Genomic DNA, 16535 nt, shown 5'->3' on the forward strand with positions numbered 1-16535 from the left:
CTCTAAAACTTCCTGGTAGACGGCTGCGTTGACCTTGGACATCAGAAAACACAATGGACCAACACCAGCAGATGACATGGCAACCCAAACCATCAATGACTGTGGAAACTTTACACTGGACCTCAAGCAACGTGGATTATGTGCCTCTCCTCTCTTTCTCCAGACTCTGGGACCTTGATTTCCAAAGGAAATGTAAAATTTACTTTCATCAGAGAACATAACTTTGGACCACTCAGCAGCAGTCCAGTCCTTTTTGTCTTTAGCCCAGGCAAGACGCTTCTGACGCTGTCTCTTGCTCAAGAGTGGCTTGACACAAGGAATGCGACAGCTGAAACCCATGTCTTGCATACGTCTGTGCGTGGTGGTTCTTGAAGCACTGACTCCAGCTGCAGTCCACTCTTTGTGAATCTCCCCCACATATTTGAATGGGTTTTGTTTCACAATCCTCTCCAGGGTGCGGTTATCCCTATTGCTTGTACACTTTTTTTCTACCACATCTTGTCCTTCCCTTCGCCTCTCTATTAATGTGCTTGGACACAGAGCTCTGTGAACAGCCAGCCTCTTTAGCAATGACCTTTTGTGTCTTGCCCTCCTTGTGCAAGGTGTCAATGGCCGTCTTTTGGACAACTGTCAAGTCAGCAGTCTTCCCCATGATTGTGTAGCCTACAGAACTAGACTGAGAGACCATTTAAAGGCTTTTGCAGGTGTTTTGAGTTAATTAGCTGATTAGAGTGTGGCACCAGGTGTCTTCAATATTGAACATTTTCACAATATTCTAATTTTCTGGAATACTGAATTTGGGACTTTCATTAGTTGTCAGTTATAATCATCAAAATTAAAGGAAATAAACATTTGAAATATATCAGTCAGTGTGTAATGAATGAATCTAATATACAAGTTTCACGTTTTGAATGGTATTACTGAAATAAATCAACTTTTTCATGATATTCTAATTTTATGACCAGCACCTGTATATATATATATATATATATATATATACATACAGATATTGTCATATTATTAATATCAATAATATGATATTATGTATTGCATTGTTACCCTAAATATGACACACACACATATACATACATACAGTGGGGCAAATAAGTATTTGATGCACTGCCGATTTTTCCAGTTTTCCCACTTACAAAGAATGGAGAGATCTGTAATTTTCATTGTAGGTACACCTCAACTGTGAGAGACAGAATATATAAAAAAAAATCTGAAAATCACATTGTATGATTTTTGAATAATTAATTTCCATTTTTATTGCATGAAATAAGTATATGATCACCTACCAACCAGAAAGAAATCTGGCTCTCATAGACCTGTTAATTTGTCTTTAAGAAGCCCTCCTATCCTCCACTCATTACCTGTTTTAATTGCACCTGTTTGAACTTGTTACCTGTATAAAAGACACCCGTTCACACACTCAATCAATCAGACTCCAACCTCTCCACTATGGGCAAGACCAAAGAGCTGCCTAAGGACACGAGGGACACAATTGTAGACCTGCACAAGGCTGGGATGGGCTACAGGACAATAGGCAAACAGCTTGGTGAGAAGGCAACAACTGTTGGCGCAATTTTTAGAAAATGGAAGATATTCAAGATGACTGTCAATCTCCCTCGGACTGGGACTCCATGCAAGATCTCGCCTCGTGGAATATCAGTGATCCTGAGAAAGGTGAGGGGTCAGCCTAGAACTACACGGGAGGACCTAGTCAATGACCTGAACAGAGCTGGGAACACAGTCTCAACGGTTACCATTAATAATACACTACACCGTCATGGATTAAAATCCTGCAGCGCGCGCAAGGTCCCCCTGCTCAAGCCAGCATATGTCCAGGCCCGTCTGAAGTTTGCCAAAGACCATCTGGATGATCCAGAGGAGGCATGGGAGAAGGTCATGTGCAGGATAAACTCCACTCGCCGTGTTTGGAGAAAGAAGGATGAGTACAATCCCAAGAACACCATATCCCAACCGTGAAGCATGGGGGTGGAAACATCATGCTTTGGGGGTGCTTTTCTGCAAAGGGGACAGGACGACTGCACCGTACTGAGGGGAGGATGGATGGGGCCATGTATCGTGAGATTTTGGGCAACAACCTCCTTCCCTCAGTAAGAGCATTGAAGATGGGTCGTGGCTGGGTCTTCCAGCATGACAATGACCCCAAACACACAGCAAGGGCAACTAAGGAGTGGCTCCGTAAGAAGCATTTCAAGGTCCTAAAGGCCTAGCCAGTGTCCAGACCTGACCCCAATAGAAAATCTATGGAGGGAGCTAAAACTCTGTGTTGCCCAGCGACCGCCCCAAAACCTGAAAGATCTGGAGAAGACCTGTATGGAGAAGTGGGCCAAAATCCCTGCTGCAGTGTGTGCAAACCTGGTCAAGAACTACAGGAAACGTCTGACCTCTGTAATTGTAAACAAAGGTTTCTGTCACAGGCCGGGGCAGGCGACCGGACCTTTCTACACCGCCCCTCTGAACCGTACCACCTCAAGGAGCTAGCAGAGAACACCACCAGACCAGACAATCAGATAAAAGATACAAAGTTCGTCTTTATTGAATTAAAAGTATTTTTAAGATAAAATGGCACTCGATCCACTCCGTCTTCCTAGAATCCTCTTCGAAGCAGGCCAAGACAGCGAGAGAGGAATAACTCAGCCAGAGAATGGGAAGTACGTAGAACTCACAGCTTTATCAGGTTCTCCAAGCCTTAGCAGACTCTTCGCTGGACTCAGACAAAGGATAGAGGGTTAGTATAACTCACAGCTTTACCAAGCCCTTCGCTGGAATCAAACAGAGGATGGAGGGTTCATTTAACTCACAGTTTTAGCAGGTTCTTTGCTGGACTCAGACAAAGGATGAGGATTCGTATAACTCAACTTCACAGGCTCGTCGCTGGACTCAGGCAGAGGATAAAAGGTACGTGTAACTCTCAGCTTTAGCAGGTTCTTTGAGCTTTAGCAGGCTCTTGGTGGGACTCAGACAGAGAATGGGGGGTTCGTATAACTCACAGCTTTAGCAGGCTCTTTGCTGGACTCAGACAGAGGATAGAAGGTACATGTAACTCTCAGCTTTAGCAAGTTCTTTGCTGGACTCAGACAAAGTATGGAGGGTTAGTATAACACAGCTTTTACAGGCTCTTTGCTGGGCTCAGACAGAGAATAGAAGGTACGTGTAACTCTCAGCTTTAGCAGGTTCTTCGAGCTTTAGCAGGCTCTTGGTTGGACTCAGACAGAGGATAGAAGGTACGTGTAACTCTCAGCTTTAGCAAGTTCTTTGCTGGACTCAGACAGAGAATAGAGGGTATGTATAACTCACAGCTTTAGCATGCTCTTCAATGGACTCAGGCAGAGGATGGAGGGTACATATAACTCACAGCTTCAGCAGGCTCTTCACTGGACTCAGACAGAGGATAGAAGGTGCAGATAACTCACAGCTTGAGCAGGCTCTACAATGAACTCAGACAGAGGATAGAAGGCACGTATAACTCACAGCTTGAGCAGGCTCTTCATTGGACTCAGGCAGAGGATGGAGGGTATGTATAACTCACAGCTTGAGCAGGCTCTACAATGAACTCAGACAGAGGATAGAAGGCACGTATAACTCACAGCTTGAGCAGGCTCTTCACTGGACTCAGACAGAGGATAGAAGGCACGTATAACTCACAGCTTGAGCAGGCTCTTCACTGGACTCAGACAGAGGATAGAGGGTATGTATAACTCACGGCTTTAGCATGCTCTTCAATGGACTCAGGCAGAGGATGGAGGGTACGTATAACTCACAGCTTTAGCAGGCCCTTCATTGGACTCAGACAGAGGGTGGAGGGTACGTATAACTCACAGCTTCAGCAGGCTCTTCACTGGACTCAAACAGAGGATAGAAGGTGCAGATAACTCACAGCTCTGTATAATACACTCCACAAGCACTGGTTAGCGAGACCCAACGCCCCTCGAGTGAGGCGATCCAACAGGTCAAAGGCACGAACAAAGGCAGACTTTACTCCCCACACTCGTGTATTAAATAAAGCACTCGAAGACTTCACACGTGTAATTGTCCAACACACACTGCAATCCACACACTCACAGTAAACTAGGGCCTCTGCTCGTAGCTCCGACCAAACGCCTCAGTCTTCAATAGCGCTGTAACCCAGGGACAATCGAGAGGATGGATAACAGCCAACAGTATTCGCTTGGGAAGAATCAAATCAACATGATGTTTAGTTTTCAAACCCTCGTCTTCAATACATTTGGTCGACCCAAGATGACAAAAGATGGAAAACGGCAGGCAGTAAGACAGCGGGAGAGAGAGATGGACGACCACAAGCACACTGGCTTGGAGAAATTAGCACATCAGAAAACTTAGTTACTGGCCAGCAATCATCTGACCATCACATCCATGGAGAAACACAAAGCTTTATAAAGCAATATAAACGGGTAGGATGGTACTTAGCTCGTTCCAAAAGATAACATGTGTACATCCGTCCTTCAGTCTCCAAAGTCCTCCTTTTCAGCATCAATGTTTCCTCTGATCAACAGCCTGCAAAGAGCCGTCCCTGCCCCACTTCCTCTCCTCGCGATCTCTCACTCGCACTGGTTTCCTCCTCTTCCCCTGCTTACCCACCACCATGCCTTTTTATAATCCACATCTCAATTACGTGTCTCAATCGCCGATCGCCACCCTCTCATCACACACCTGACACTCATTTCCTCATCTAATCACCCGTTTACTCACAACTCACGGGACAACCGGAACCGGCCAGGTGTTACACCGGTACAGTTCCGGCAGGGAAACATCTTCCCGCACAAAGGTTCCGCCTGCCTCTAGTCACTCCGTGACATCCTCCCCCACCAGTCCGTTCTAGTCCCTAGAACTGGGTTCCGACACCCAATCCCCATACCTCTCTGGGGGCTGTCCCCTATTATCCCGTTGGGAACGTCTCGGTGGTGAAGCGGGATCCACCCCTCTTGGCTCGATGTTCGGGCCCCTCGGAACCACTGCCCACCCCACTAAGGGTGGCCTAGGGGCCACAGGGACTGTTGGAACCTCCACTGTAGGCCTCGGATAGTTCGGACAGGGGCGGAGTAAGTTCCGATGTAAAACCCGCTCTGGGCCCGACGTTCCCTCAGGGCGGATACTGTAAACCGGCTGGTCGGGGCGTTGTTGACGTTGCACCACATAAGGCAGGGCCTCCCACCGGTCACTAAGTTTACCCTTCCCTTGGCGCCGATTGTCCCGTACCAAAACTCTCTCTCCGGGCAGTAACGGAGCCTCCCGTGCCGTCCGGTCATACAACCGCTTGTTTTTGGCAGCGGCTACGTTGATTCGGTCAGTGACCTGTTCATACGCCGAGTGGAGTTGTTGATGATGTCTGCCTACCCAATCAGTCAGACTCCCAGTCTCTCCAGCCACAGCCGTTCCCAATAGTAAATCCATGGGTAGACGCACGTGCCTCCCAAACATCAGGTAAGTTGGAGCATACCCGGTGGTGCTATGTACACTATTGTTGTAGGCCTGTACCAGGGCGGGAAGACTCTCAACCCAGTTACTCTGATGGTCCGTGTCCAGCGTCCCCAGTAAGCCCAGCAAGGTCTGGTTAAACCGCTCACACCCCCCGTTACCCTGAGGATGGTATGGCGTGGTGTGAGTCTTCCTACACCCATAAAGTCGACACAATTCCTGGACAACCTTGGATTCAAAATTTGGCCCTTGATCTGAATGCAGGGTCTCTGGGCACCCAAACGGTTGGAACACCGTCCTCCACAGAGCGTTTGCAGTCGTAATAGCTGTCTGGTCCAGAGTCGGAATGGCCCAAGCATATTTCGTGAACAGGTCAGTTACCACCAGGATATTCTGGAAGCGATCCGTCGGTCGACCCAACGTCAAAAAGTCCATAGCCACAATGTGCAAAGGGGCCTTGGGCCGCATGGGGACCAGTGGAGCTCGCACCTCCTGTCTAGCTTTAAAGAGCGTGCAACGCTGACATTTCCGAATGAACGACTTCACGGACGTCTCCATCCCTGGCCAGTAGAAATACCTCCGCAGCAGGGACACCGTCCTCTCCTGCCCTTGATGTCCCAACTGGGTGTGGTAAGCTTGTAACAAGGCCTGGATCTGACCCTCGGGTACCACCACCTGACACACAGCGTCATGCGTCACTGGGTCTTGGATGGACCGACAAACCACCCCATCTCTCAGACAGAGCCTCTCCCACTGCCCGAGGAGTTTTCTCACTACCCATGTCTGGGCCCGTCTTTCTGCCACCTCAGGCCATAACCCCTGTACCAACCAGGACCGTATCGCCCCTAGACCAACATCCTCTTCCTGCCGTTCCTTCCATCGCTGCGGATCCCAGCCCCAACTAGCGGGGGCTTCCTCTAAATGGGAACCAGGTGCTTCCACAGCTCCTACCATGAGCTCCCCCTGGTGTCCAATAGAAGGCACCAACGGAGGACCACGGGCCTCGACCTCCGGGAGTCTGGACAGCACATCGGCATTAGTGTGTTCCCGGCCCGGTCGATACTGAAGTTGATAGTCATAATTGGCCAGTTGCGCTACCCACCGTTGTTCGACTGCCCCCAACTTGGCTGTCCGCAAGTGAACCAGGGGATTGTTATCAGTTACTACGAACACCTTGGCTCCCCACAGGTAATCCTTAAACTTTTCACACATGGCCCACTTCATGGCCAGCAGTTCGATTTTAAAGGAGCTGTAGTTAGAATCGTTTCGTTCGGCGGGGTGAAGACTTCGGCTTGCGTAAGCTATAACTCGCTCCATTCCCTGCTGCCGCTGGGCCAACACGGCTCCCAGGCCAATGTTACTGGCATCAGTATACAGGACGAAGGGCTGGGTGAAATCCGCATATGCCAGGATGGGAGCCTGTAACAGCTCTTGCTTGAGCCTCTGAAAGGCGGCATCGCAAGCGGAGTCCCAAGCGACAAGAGGAGACCCCCGGCCACGGGGACGACCTGAGCCCGCGAGGAGCTGATTTAACGGCTTAGCGATCTTCGAAAAATTTTTAATAAACCGCCGATAATACCCCACGAAGCCCAAGAAAGATCTCACTTGTCGCACTGTTTTGGGTGGGTCCCATCCTTGAACGACCGACACCTTTTCAGGATCCACAGACACTCCAGAGGCACCTACACAGTGGCCCAGAAATTTCACTTCTTTTCGGAACAGTTGACATTTCTCTGGTTGTAACTTAAGCCCGTACTTTTCCATTGCCCGAAACACCTGTTCCAGATGCTGGAGGTGGGATCCAAAGTCTGGGGAATAAACTATGACATCATCTAGATATACTAACGTGGTGTCCACCAACTGGCCGCCCAGACACCGCTGCATCAGCCGCTGGAATGTGGCTGGAGCATTGCAAAGGCCGAACGGCATCCGGTCCCATTCAAAGAGCCCGAAGGGGGTAGTAAATGCGGTCTTTTCCCGATCCCCCTCCTCCACCTGCACCTGCCAGTACCCGCTGGCAAGATCTAATGTAGAATACCAGGCGGCTCGAGTCAGGCTGGTAAGAGAGTCCTCAATCCGCGGTAGCGGGAAGGCGTCCTTCTTAGTTACTTGGTTCAATTTACGATAGTCCACACAGAACCTCCAGGCTCCAGTCTTCTTTCGTACCAAGACGATAGGAGCTGCCCAAGGGCTACTACTCTCCCGAATAATCCCCTTCTCCAACATCCCCCGCAACAGGGTACGAACCTCAGAGTAGAGAGTTGGCGGCACCGGACGATACCGCTCCCGACTTGGTGCGGCATCACCGGTAGGAATCTGATGTTTTACAACATCAGTACGACCATAATCCTCATCGTGTGTAGAAAATACGTGCTGCCATTTCGCCAGAAAATCCTGGAGCTGTTGAGTATGACTCTCTTCCAGCCCCTCTCCTCGCAGGGATTCTCCCTGAAGATGAGCCGGCATCCCCTCTCCAGAAAGACTCGTAGGCTGGTCCACTCGCCTCAGGGCCACTTCGACCACCGTAGAGCTCACTTGACAGAAGCTAACCTCCCCACCTTCTCTCACTTGTTGGGGGCTCACTGAAGTAACTCGGGCCAGTCGTTGATGGCGGTACAGGTTAACGGGATAAGGATTCACATTCCGTACTCTCACAGACACTCGGCCCCGATGGACCACGGCCAGTCCTCGAGCCACCTCCACGCTCTGACAATCCCAATGGGGCTCGACAAGGACCCAATCCTCCGGTCCATAGGCCCGAGCAGGCAACCGGGCCCAAATAACAGCCTCACTCCGAGCCGGGATAGACAGGGCATATCGACAAGCCACCCGGCCGGTATCCTCACGGTCTCTTTGGGAACTGGCCGTGTGGATCCGGCGACAATCAGCAACAATACGTTTCCATTCCCATTTCTCGGCTGGCGGAGCGGCTCGAGTGGGCCTAGCTTGAAACAATTCCTCCCAACAATCCATTATGACATTCATGCCCAAGAGGGCTCGATGCGCCCCCAAGCAAGGGTCTCGAACCACCACAACCCCCTTCTGCGGCACGGTGACCCCATGGATCTCAAAGTCTGTGACCAGGTATCCAATGTAGGGGATGTCCAAACCATTTGCCCCTCGCAGGGTAAGCCAAGGAGCCTCTGCCCCCTGTAACCATTGGGCACTGAACAGTTCTTTAGACAGGCTTTCGGAGAATAGAGTAACTTGGGACCCGGTGTCCACTAGACACCGGACTTTAACGCCGTTCACCTGAATCTCCACAAGGGGGCAATGCCCGACTAAACTATCTCTGAAGCCAGGAGATGAAGGGTCCATCAAGGGGGTCCCGGCCACTTGACCCACAGTAGCCGGCAACTCTAAAAACCCCCCTGTGAACTGCGGCGAGAGCCGCACTGGCGACGATAATGTCCAGATTCTCCACAACCATTACAAATCGGGCGACCCTGTTCGTCCCACTGGAATCTAGGGCCGGCAGGCTGGAATGGGCTTCTTCCTGGGTCTCGACTCCCATCCGAGTAAGAACGTTCCCGGGGTAAAGTCAGAGGAGGCCGTTCCCGGCGGAACTCCTCCAGAAGGGTCTTGGACAACTCGGTCATTTGTTCACGGACATCCTTCATAAGGTCAGCACGTAAGGTGTGCCTCCAATCGGACAGCCCCAAAGGGGAAGGGTCACTTGTTCCACTGGCGGCCATGCAAACGGAGGAATCCGCAGTCTCCGCATGGTCCAACTCCAGAGCCAAGGCTTCTCTCCGCAAATCCTCAAACGTCAGCCCGGGGTCCCGGCGGAGCTGCACCCGCAAGCTCTGACGAACAGGGCCTTCCCGGAGCCCCAGGAGAAATTGGTCCCGCAACAGAGTCTCCTCTCCTCCCAGACCATGATCACGCCTCCCCTTCAGCCTAGTAAACTGCTCCCGCAATCGTAGAGCGAAGGCCCGTAGAGGTTGCCGGGGTCCCTGTTTACAATTAAAAAACTGAGTCCGGAGGACAGCTACTGGAGTGGCATCGCCATACTGCCCGGCCAAGAAATCAAAAATGGCTTGGGCCGTAGCTCGAATCTCTTCAGGTGCAGCCTGCACCTCTCTCTTGGCCTCGCCTTCAAGTGAATTCAGAACGAACTGTAACTTCTGTGGGGCACTTAGCCCCTGAAGTCCCGCCAGGTACTCGACCTGGGCCTTCCATTCTGATAAGCTCAATTCCGAACCTGGTCCCCCATACCCCTGGGCCCAGGGAGCCCCCATAAAAATAGGCGTAACTTGAGGCCGGCCCGCCGGCAAATCTTCGTCTGCCATCGGGGGGTCTCTGGTCGCTCAACTCAAGGTGGAACCCTGCCGACTACGCCAAATCTGTCACAGGCCGGGGCAGGCGACCGGACCTTTCTACACCGCCCCTCTGAACCGTACCACCTCAAGGAGCTAGCAGAGAACACCACCAGACCAGACAATCAGATAAAAGATACAAAGTTCGTCTTTATTGAATTAAAAGTATTTTTAAGATAAAATGGCACTCGATCCACTCCGTCTTCCTAGAATCCTCTTCGAAGCAGGCCAAGACAGCGAGAGAGGAATAACTCAGCCAGAGAATGGGAAGTACGTAGAACTCACAGCTTTATCAGGTTCTCCAAGCCTTAGCAGACTCTTCGCTGGACTCAGACAAAGGATAGAGGGTTAGTATAACTCACAGCTTTACCAAGCCCTTCGCTGGAATCAAACAGAGGATGGAGGGTTCATTTAACTCACAGTTTTAGCAGGTTCTTTGCTGGACTCAGACAAAGGATGAGGATTCGTATAACTCAACTTCACAGGCTCGTCGCTGGACTCAGGCAGAGGATAAAAGGTACGTGTAACTCTCAGCTTTAGCAGGTTCTTTGAGCTTTAGCAGGCTCTTGGTGGGACTCAGACAGAGAATGGGGGGTTCGTATAACTCACAGCTTTAGCAGGCTCTTTGCTGGACTCAGACAGAGGATAGAAGGTACATGTAACTCTCAGCTTTAGCAAGTTCTTTGCTGGACTCAGACAAAGTATGGAGGGTTAGTATAACACAGCTTTTACAGGCTCTTTGCTGGGCTCAGACAGAGAATAGAAGGTACGTGTAACTCTCAGCTTTAGCAGGTTCTTCGAGCTTTAGCAGGCTCTTGGTTGGACTCAGACAGAGGATAGAAGGTACGTGTAACTCTCAGCTTTAGCAAGTTCTTTGCTGGACTCAGACAGAGAATAGAGGGTATGTATAACTCACAGCTTTAGCATGCTCTTCAATGGACTCAGGCAGAGGATGGAGGGTACATATAACTCACAGCTTCAGCAGGCTCTTCACTGGACTCAGACAGAGGATAGAAGGTGCAGATAACTCACAGCTTGAGCAGGCTCTACAATGAACTCAGACAGAGGATAGAAGGCACGTATAACTCACAGCTTGAGCAGGCTCTTCATTGGACTCAGGCAGAGGATGGAGGGTATGTATAACTCACAGCTTGAGCAGGCTCTACAATGAACTCAGACAGAGGATAGAAGGCACGTATAACTCACAGCTTGAGCAGGCTCTTCACTGGACTCAGACAGAGGATAGAAGGCACGTATAACTCACAGCTTGAGCAGGCTCTTCACTGGACTCAGACAGAGGATAGAGGGTATGTATAACTCACGGCTTTAGCATGCTCTTCAATGGACTCAGGCAGAGGATGGAGGGTACGTATAACTCACAGCTTTAGCAGGCCCTTCATTGGACTCAGACAGAGGGTGGAGGGTACGTATAACTCACAGCTTCAGCAGGCTCTTCACTGGACTCAAACAGAGGATAGAAGGTGCAGATAACTCACAGCTCTGTATAATACACTCCACAAGCACTGGTTAGCGAGACCCAACGCCCCTCGAGTGAGGCGATCCAACAGGTCAAAGGCACGAACAAAGGCAGACTTTACTCCCCACACTCGTGTATTAAATAAAGCACTCGAAGACTTCACACGTGTAATTGTCCAACACACACTGCAATCCACACACTCACAGTAAACTAGGGCCTCTGCTCGTAGCTCCGACCAAACGCCTCAGTCTTCAATAGCGCTGTAACCCAGGGACAATCGAGAGGATGGATAACAGCCAACAGTATTCGCTTGGGAAGAATCAAATCAACATGATGTTTAGTTTTCAAACCCTCGTCTTCAATACATTTGGTCGACCCAAGATGACAAAAGATGGAAAACGGCAGGCAGTAAGACAGCGGGAGAGAGAGATGGACGACCACAAGCACACTGGCTTGGAGAAATTAGCACATCAGAAAACTTAGTTACTGGCCAGCAATCATCTGACCATCACATCCATGGAGAAACACAAAGCTTTATAAAGCAATATAAACGGGTAGGATGGTACTTAGCTCGTTCCAAAAGATAACATGTGTACATCCGTCCTTCAGTCTCCAAAGTCCTCCTTTTCAGCATCAATGTTTCCTCTGATCAACAGCCTGCAAAGAGCCGTCCCTGCCCCACTTCCTCTCCTCGCGATCTCTCACTCGCACTGGTTTCCTCCTCTTCCCCTGCTTACCCACCACCATGCCTTTTTATAATCCACATCTCAATTACGTGTCTCAATCGCCGATCGCCACCCTCTCATCACACACCTGACACTCATTTCCTCATCTAATCACCCGTTTACTCACAACTCACGGGACAACCGGAACCGGCCAGGTGTTACACCGGTACAGTTCCGGCAGGGAAGCATCTTCCCGCACAAAGGTTCCGCCTGCCTCTAGTCACTCCGTGACATTTCTGTACCAAATATTAAGTTCTATTTTTCTATTGTATCAAATACTTATTTCATGCAATAAAATTGAAATTAATTATTAAAAAATCATACAATGTCATTTTCTGGAATTTTTTTATATTCTGTCTCTCACAGTTGAGGTGTAGCTACAGCTTCAGCTGAGTTGCTGAAATCGCGTTTGGTCTCGTACTGTATCGTGTATCTTGTCAGTGTGTGCACTTGCTTGGCCATTTGTAGTTGATAAACAGGAAAGTGGGTCCAGCTGAATTTAAATGATCATTTGTTGGATTGGTATAATAAAGGTTATTATACCGCGGCAGCGGTCGCGGCAGTCGTCGTGTGAAGCCCTCTTAGTGTGAAGACCAAAGAGTGTAAAGACCATCGACTCTACCGTGCGACTCCACCGGGCAGGGACAATGGCAAGGGATAGTAGTATCGCTTTTTATTTAATTTTTTCATTTATATGTTTATTATTGAAATGTTGTTATATGCATGTGTCAATTTTATTTAATTTCTTTATTTTCTTAAATATGTGGGTAGATAGTATTTATAGAGTTGTAACTTTTTAGTTTTAGTTACTTTTTCTTATTTGTAAGTCGCTTTGGACAAAAGCGTCTGCTAAATGACAAAAGTAAAAAAGTAAAGAGTGTAAAGACTATCGACTCTACCGTGCGACTCCACCGGGCAGGGACACCGGCAAGGGATAGTAGTATCGCTTTTTATTAAATTTTTTCATTTATATGTTTATTATTGAAATGTTGTTATATGCATGTGTCAATTTTATTTAATTTCTTTATTTTCTTAAATATGTGGGTAGATAGTATTTATAGAGTTGTAACTTTTTAGTTTTAGTTACTTTTTCTTATTTGTAAGTCGCTTTGGACAAAAGCGTCTGCTAAATGACAAAAGTAAAAAAGTAAAGAGTGTAAAGACCATCGACTCTACCGTGCGACTCCACCGGGCAGGGACACCGGCAAGGGATAGTAGTATCGCTTTTTATTTAATTTTTTCATTTATATGTTTATTATTGAAATGTTGTTATATGCATGTGTCAATTTTATTTAATTTCTTTATTTTCTTAAATATGTGGGTAGATAGTATTTATAGAGTTGTAACTTTTTAGTTTTAGTTACTTTTTCTTATTTGTAAGTCGCTTTGGACAAAAGCATCTGCTAAATGACAAAAGTAAAGTAAGTAAAGTAAGTAAAGCTACAATGAAAATTACAGATCTCTCCATTCTTTGTAAGTGGCAAAACTTGAAAAATCGGCAGTGTATCAAATACTTATTTGCCCCACTGTACATATATATATATGTGTGTGTGTGTCATATTTAGGGTAACAATGCAATACATAATATCATATTATTGATATTAATAATATGACAATATCTGTAGTCAGTATTGATTAAATGGGAGGGGGAAATCCTGCCCATACCCAGCTAGGAAACAAATGATAAAAGTACTTACTGAAGTGGTATCCTGGAACTGTGATTAAATTAAATAAAACAGCAAAATAATAACAACAACAATAACATCCTCATCAAACAAAAAAGAGATGACCTTACATAAAGTTTGATGAATATGTACATACAGTACCGGTCAAAAGTTCGGATACATTACTATTTTTAATGTTTTTGAAAGAAATTTCTCATCAAGCCTGCATTTATTTAATCAAAAATACAGAAACAGTAATATTCAGCAAGGATGTGTTAAATAGATAAAAAGTGATAGTAAAAGACTTATATTGTTATAAAAGATTTATATTTTTATATTTTTAATAATCAAAAAATCCTGGAAAAAAGTATCACAGGTTATAAAATAAACATGAAGCACTGTTTCTAACATTGATAATAAATCAGCATATTAGAATGATTTATGTAGGTTCATGTGACACTGAAGACTGGAGTAATGGCTGATGAAAATTTTTTTTGCGTCACAGAAATATATTTTAAAGTATAGTAAAATAGAAAACCATTAATTTAAATTGTAATAATATTTCACAATATTATTATTTTTTCTTTATTTTGATCAAATAGGCTAAATCATGGCTTGATGAGGATAAGAGACGTCTTTCAAAAACATTTAAAATAGTAATTTTCCAAATTTTTGTACTGTATAAGTATACAACATTTAAAAATTTAAAGGCCTCCAACATGATTTTTGCCTAGGGCCTCCTAATAATGTCTAGAACCGGCCCTGTAAATGATTTTCAAAATTTTTACAACTCTTTTGTTTTAGACCACCTACAAATGTTAAATCTTAAAATAAAATGTTAGGGTTAACACTGCATCTTTCTGGGAGAAAAAAATGCAGCGATTGATATAGTTTATTTATAGTTATTTTCAAAGCTTCAATGTACTGTTAAAAAACATTCACTATTTTTTATTTAATTCTAATAAATAAGTTCTTGTTAAAGAGTTCTTGTTAAAATTAAAAATATTTTGCTTGTAATTTCTGCACAGGAGAGACTTGGTGTTGTTTCCAAACAAAATGAAATATATCGGTATTGACACCGGTATCGGCCAAAATGAGTCGAAAAATATCGGCATATTGGATATCGGCAAAAATTCAATATCGCGCATCCCTAGTTTATGGTTTTAGCCAGTAGACTCCTTAATGTTCATCAAAATATTATTGCGTCCATTTGTACCCCTCCAGGCTTTTGTAGGCTTTTAAAGAGTCTCTGGAGTAACGTTAGGAGGGAAAGTTGATGAGGTAGTTGTGCATAACTGCAGCATAAGGATACTGCAGGTCAGGAAATCTATTCATTCATATTGATACACGTTAAAAGCACCCCGGGGGCATTATAGGCATCTGTTATGTTTAATCTATTAAGTTTTGCTATGTACAGGTCTATGTCTTTTGAATTAAAGTGTGCAGTGAACACTGTTGCCTTGAAACTTATGCTGGCACCATTCATTTCATATTCGCTCCCGGCTGTTCTTGCCTGCCAGCATGGTGGTGTAAACAGAATGGGTCATGTGACGTCCGGAGCTCTACACAAATGAGTATCATCATTTCTGTAATATTTTCCAGCGTTCTCCTCTGAACACTGTGTGCCATGTGCTTTGATGTATGATATGGCCAGCATACTCTGTGATGCGACCGTGTCCCCCTTCCCTCTGTCCCACACACATATGTAATTAACATATATTATATAGGTAGTTTACACAATAAACGTGAGCCAAGTTTTCAAAATGTATATACAAAAAAATTGCTGACCCTGTCAGGAAAAATTATGTCTGACCCTTCTCACATTTTGTATGAAGAATATTCATTTTTGCCATCTAACAGAAGGCTTACAGTGCGTTCACACTAGACGCGACTTGCGCAAATAAATCGTGCTATTCGCGCGTAGTTGGACGCTTGAACATTTTGAGTTTACTCGCTTCATTTGCGCGTGATATTCGCTTCATTCACGCGTGAAATTCACTTCACAACAGATGCGAATTCGCGTCATGGGAGGGGCTTCTGCCAGGCGGCTCCAGTCTCGTTGCGAAATGGCTGACGTGGATTTTGTTGAGAGGGTAGCTGCACTATGGAAACACTGGACGCGTGTATTTCAGCCGAGAATGTAGTTGTTTAAAACTCAAATCTGCAGTTTATTTATAAAAACAGCGCCTATTTGAAAATGTGCTTCGTCGATTTCGGAGCCATGAGCTCCAGGCGATCACCGGGCGCTCGTGCTCATGTATCCCGAAGAGAGGAGCATAACCTCGGCTTGTCCTTCTGACATTTTCCGCTGGCTCTGATGTCTCTGTAGTGGATAAACTTAAGATATAATTTGTTTTGGGTAAATCTAACAGGTAATCTTTGGTCTATCGTACAGCTCTGGGTATCCACATACAGCGACGATGATTTTGTCCTCTATTGTTGTTTCGGATTTCTGCCTCCGCTGGCAATCACGTTACTACTAGAGCAAGCTCCTGATTGGTCAACGCGGCGCGAATATCCACCAAAGTTCAGATTTTTCAACTTGCGCGATTCGCCCGAAATGCTCAATTCGCGCCGCAGGAAGTCTATTCGCATCTTTGCATTGACTTAACATGTAAATCACTCGCGCTTAACGCTTCATTCGCGTCTGGTGTGAACGCACCATTAGAGTTGCATATGCTAGATTGAATTGGCAATGTTATGGCATAATGTGTCTTTCCTAAAGGGAAATGTTGCTCTGCCCTCATTCATTTGAGCAATAACACTAGTGTTATCAGATCGGTTGCAATGGAACTGGGGCCTGGAGTCACTCACAGACATATTGGCACCCAGTATTTGCATTGGGTGAGGGGTCAGTGACTATTTGTTAATTTAAGGACTAATT

At 46.4% G+C, this 16535-nt stretch overlaps 1 protein-coding gene and 2 long non-coding RNA genes across 3 annotated transcripts in view; all 3 read right to left on the reverse strand.

The window, feature by feature from the left end:
• Window positions 1–16535, reverse strand: part of LOC306852498 (alanine aminotransferase 2-like) — a 131149-nt gene that overhangs the window by 62416 nt on the left and 52198 nt on the right. The gene's annotated exons all lie outside the window — the stretch shown is intronic.
• Window positions 2543–4740, reverse strand: LOC306852516. The gene is made up of 3 exons (XR_013782620.1): window positions 3237–4740; window positions 2832–3148; window positions 2543–2734 (listed from the first exon to the last, which is right to left on the reverse strand). It is a non-coding gene; the product is annotated as an uncharacterized lncRNA (long non-coding RNA).
• Window positions 9917–12119, reverse strand: LOC306852515. Its single transcript, XR_013782619.1, has 3 exons — window positions 10611–12119; window positions 10206–10522; window positions 9917–10108 (listed from the first exon to the last, which is right to left on the reverse strand). It is a non-coding gene; the product is annotated as an uncharacterized lncRNA (long non-coding RNA).

This window comes from Barbus barbus (assembly GCF_936440315.1).
Source record: "Barbus barbus genome assembly, chromosome: 32".
In the NCBI taxonomy this organism is placed as follows: domain Eukaryota; kingdom Metazoa; phylum Chordata; class Actinopteri; order Cypriniformes; family Cyprinidae; genus Barbus; species Barbus barbus.